The sequence below is a fragment of the Triticum dicoccoides genome, chromosome 7A (assembly GCF_002162155.2).
Source record: "Triticum dicoccoides isolate Atlit2015 ecotype Zavitan chromosome 7A, WEW_v2.0, whole genome shotgun sequence".
Taxonomy (NCBI): Eukaryota; Viridiplantae; Streptophyta; class Magnoliopsida; order Poales; family Poaceae; genus Triticum; species Triticum dicoccoides.
This window is the reverse complement of record NC_041392.1, coordinates 48,602,712-48,607,419: the sequence shown is the minus strand read 5'-3', so window position 1 is coordinate 48,607,419 and position 4,708 is coordinate 48,602,712. Positions and strand designations below refer to the sequence as shown.

Below are 4,708 nucleotides of genomic sequence, written 5' to 3'. Positions count from 1 at the left end.
AAACAAATTCGACTAAACAGGACTAAAATATACGGAGTATAAACTTATTAAATTTTGACCAAACATATTTTTATTTAGTTTGAATCTAACCGGGAATTTCCATATATGGCATATTTCTGTGCCCACCAACTAATTCATAAAGTTTGAAGAAACAACTATAACAATTTTAATCAAAGTTCACTGAATATCAATCAAATAAAAAATTAATTTAGTTCAAACTATTCAAGTTTGAGGTTGAATTTTGTTGGTGCCCATCGATATTTCTGCAGTCATAAAATAATTTTTAAAATGGGGAACATTGTTTGGTAGTTACTACCTCCATTCTGAAATATATGACATTTATACATAGGAATTATTTTAGCTTGGAGTTAGTACATGATATCAATAAAATAATGCCAAACTGATGTAAACATAGCATGAAATAGTCAAAATATGTCGACACGTTTGACATGATGACGCAACACTCGGTAACGTGTTTTCTTCAGTTTATTTGTTTTGCTTCTATTTTTTTTGATCTGCTTTCTGTAAACACTCGGAAAATGTTTGGTGTGTATTTAGAAAATGTGTAACATGTGTTTAAAATTTTTCTCCATATACGAAAAATGCTCCTCGTGTATTTAGATAATGGTCACGGTATATTAAAACAGGTCATCCTGTATTGACATAAAGAAGTTTTGCCTATCGGTGCTGTGCATTGCGAGAAAGCTCCAGCAACAGTGATTCTTGATCAGAATCCTTCCCTGGAGTGGCCATCGAGGATGATAATTCATATTGGGGGTAATATGAACAGGTTAAGTGATACTGCTCCTCCTTTTGAGTGGGATTGCCGAGTTATGCCAGAAATGAGTTTTTTTTTCTGAACTGAGAAGAAGCTTGTTTAGGTCTCCTCTTGATTCTGCATCTTCATGAACAAAACAAAATTACAAGAAATCCCATGTTACATGAAATAAGCCAAACAAAAAAACTACAAAAATCTAGGAAAAACAAATTGTTGGGATCACAACAAATTAAATTACGAAATAAAAAAAGAATCAGTGTCTAGTTTTTAATCAGTCGACTCCGAAAGCACCTGGTTGAGCTTCCATAATACCTGAACGAAGGACCTCTCAGTTCACGAGACAGAGAAACAATACATTGACTGGAATAAAACAACACAACCATTATTTCTTGACAGGAACAATATTCTCTACCTCACCTTCACTTTTTTCAAATTCTTAATTTAATTACTTGGTCCACGAAAAAAGCCACATCTTGGTAAGCCATTGGAGCTTGGCAAATAAAAGAGGCATTCATCAGAACGGACTGATTCAAACACAAAATCAGCATATCTACATTGTAGCTATTTAATCATTCCAAGTAACAAAGTAGCTTCCTTGATAAATGCATGAAAACTTAAAAAGGGACTGGTGATAGTCATCTTGGTTTAAATTAAATTAAAAACAACTGCATGAAAGTATCTTTTGGTTGGCTCAGACAGGGAAAATATTAATAGTCCAAAAAATTGTAAGAAAGATGCGGTTACCTTTAACTGGTCCAAGACAACTGACATAAAGAAGGGCCATCATGATGCAGGTTCAGTAATCTACTGCCTCAGTCCGTTGTAAGGGTAAATTAATTTGTGCGAGACAGTACCATTATTAGTTTTAGTGGTCTTATTATTATGTTGCTAGATATCTGAAATGGCAAAAATTGGCTTGGCTACTCAGCACTCACTCATTCATGCAATTGTGGCTGAATTTAATATGTCAGTGATTCCAATTCTTTTACATAATGGTTCAGAAAAGCATCTCCATTTGTGATAATTTGAAAGAAACTTGTTAAATCTCCCAAAAAAGACCAAAGAACAATGAAGAAAAAATGGGCTACAGTCATTAGAAAGTCACAACAATATTGTAAAAATAGTTGATCCAGCGGGGCATCAAGCCTTACCTCTGTTTGGAGCTCGTCAAGCAGGTGGCTTTGTTCCATGGCATGGACGAGATGATCCTGCACACCCTGATATTCTGCAGCATTAGAAAGTGATCAAGAGGGTGACCCGGTGCAGCGCATGGTGTTCATCTTGCAAGGGAAACCGAGGAGCATGCAGCCGCTGACCAAGAGCATGGTGCCAGCGTGCGTGCTGAGTACCGGGAACTTACTCGGTAACGAGCTGCTGTTGTGGTGCCTGCATCGGCCGTTCGTGGGACGGCTTCGTCCATGGGGTTCAGTGGCAGCGGCGGCCCCGGGGATCCGCCACGGCAGCGGTGTGCGGAGTGCGGCGACTCCACACAAGCACAAGCTGCTTGGAGACCTGACCTGCCCTGAGGTTCCGTGATGGCGCCGTCGGAGGCGGCGGCGGAGGCGGGGAACCCTAGACAAAAGATTGAGGAAGGTCGGCGGCGGCGATCCCGTACCTCGTCGGCGACGAGATATGACGTGACCCTTACGTCCGCGGCGGCGATCCCGTACGTCTGCGCCAGCGAGATCGCACGAGATCCGGCAGTGTCTTCTCGAGATCGCAAGACGGCGGCGCGGTCTCCTCGAGAGAATCGATAAGACTTTTTTTTGCGGGGTGTTTTTATTTTTACTCTGTGCGTGGGCTAGGGAGGGGGGTGGGACGAAAAAATACCTATGAAAAAAACGGACGAAAATGGTGGGACGAAAAATAACCGGCGGAAACTATCAATTGAGACATTTCTACTCCTAATGTCTCAGTCCGTACGTGATTTCGTTCGCTCGTATCCTTCCCATCCCATCGAACGATAGGCCACCCCTCGATCCCATCCCACTTTCACCGATTTTTTTTATTTTTTTATTAATCGAGACAATCCCAAATAAACCCCACAAAGGCCAAACAATATTAACCGATGACATCCTTTTCAAACAATAATAACCTTTCCAAATAATACTTTCCATACACAACAGGAATCAAATATTAACCGATGGCATCCTTTCCAAACAATAATAACCTTTCCAAAAAATACTTTCCATACACAACAGGAATCAAATATTAACCGATGGCATCCTTTCCAAACAATATTATCCTTTTCAAATAATACTTTCCATACACAACAGGAATCAAATCGCATCGCAATCGCAAACAGATATACAACGCCAATCAATCTTTTCGTTCTTTCCATCTTACACCTTCAATGCCCAAAAATAAAGCGACCAATCATACTCTGTTCATCTCATGCCTTCCATATACAACAACAAACCAATTTTCAAAACGTTTCTGAGCGGGACGGGCGAGGCCTGTTTCTCCATGCTTCCAGGTCTCGGTTTGGGATCCTACTAGTTTGCCATTGGAGCGGGTGGGCGAGGCCTGTTTCTTTCAAAGTTTGCCATCGGAGCAGGAGGCACTTGTGCCGCCGCGGCTGCGAGCAACGGGTTAGCACCTACTGTTGTTCGACCAAGTTTAAACCATAGGGCAGTAAGTTGTGCACGCTTCACAATTTCCAACTTTACCTTTGTTGGTGAGTGCCGCAACTGTTCTTATGTAGTAGCCCCAACTGTTCATTATAGCTCCAGCGATGCACACATGGCCTTCTTATGTAAGAGCGAGGCATCGAGCTGCTAGATTTAAGGAAAAAAATGGTATTAGAATCGCTGTAAAAGAGGTAAATCTTTGCGATTAGAATCTATACTCCTGTTCTTGATATGGACAAATGCAAAGCTTCGATTGTCACAATTTTTATAGATGGCAGAGTGTGTAAATCACTTTTTAGTAAATCACCAGTTTTGTTCTACAATGCCATATGGAGATATACAGTAGTTCTCAACTGTTTTCTAATAACTCTTTCCTCAAATAGTATGCAAGGGGATGAAAAGGTTATTGCCCTATTCCGATGAGCTCACAAATTTTAATGTGGCCCATTAAAACTCCTTGAGCTTCTTGCTGGACGTCGACTTCATCATTTCTAAAATATCTTCCAGACTTTTATGTTTGTCTCTTCAATGAACTAGGAACCCAGGTAGTGATGCCTCGCTGGGGTATTGGTGAGCATGTGATGAGTTTTCTGCACGTTTTATAACCTGATGAGTGCATTCAACAACATAAATCACTTCAGTACCAGGGGAAAATCAGCAAAACTAAAAACTATTTAAAAGCAGGAAGGAATAAATCCAATGCAAGCTTCCATTGTCACCGTTTTTATAGATAGTAGAGAGAGGGCGTAAATCACTTTTTAGTTACAGTGGTTCTCAAATTATGTAAATCACTTTTTAGTAAATAACCTTTTTAGTTCGACAATGCCATATGGAGATATACGGTAGTTCTCAACTGTTTTCTAAGAACTCTTCCCTCAAATAGTATGCAAGGGGATGAAAAGGTTACTGCCCTGTTCCGGTGAGCTCACAGATTTTAATGTGGCCCATTAAAACTCCTTGAGCTTCTTGATGGACGTCGACTTCATCATTTCTAAAATATCTTCCAGACTTTGATGTTTGTCTCTTGAATGAACTAGGAACCCAGGTAGTGATGCCTCGTTGGAGTATTGGTGAGCATGTGATCGGTTTTCTGCACGTTTTGTAACCTGATGAGTGCATTCAACAACATAAATCACTTCAGTACCAGAGGAAAATCAGCAAAATTAAAAACTATTTAAAAGCAGGAAGGAATAAATCCAACATTTATTGCATATATATGTTTAGTTATCACAAATATTGAGGGTTTAATCTCTGGCGCTTCCTTAGTGTTGAGTCATGGGCTTTCCAAGTAGTTGATGTT

General features: G+C 40.1%; 1 long non-coding RNA gene across 1 annotated transcript; it reads right to left on the bottom strand.

Moving 5' to 3' along the window:
• Window positions 1-635: 635 nt before the first annotated feature.
• Window positions 636-2,289, bottom strand: LOC119334433. The gene is made up of 3 exons (XR_005161326.1): window positions 2,139-2,289; window positions 1,930-2,003; window positions 636-901 (listed from the first exon to the last, which is right to left on the bottom strand). It is a non-coding gene; the product is annotated as an uncharacterized LOC119334433 (long non-coding RNA).
• Between the last annotated feature and the right edge of the window lie 2,419 nt (window positions 2,290-4,708).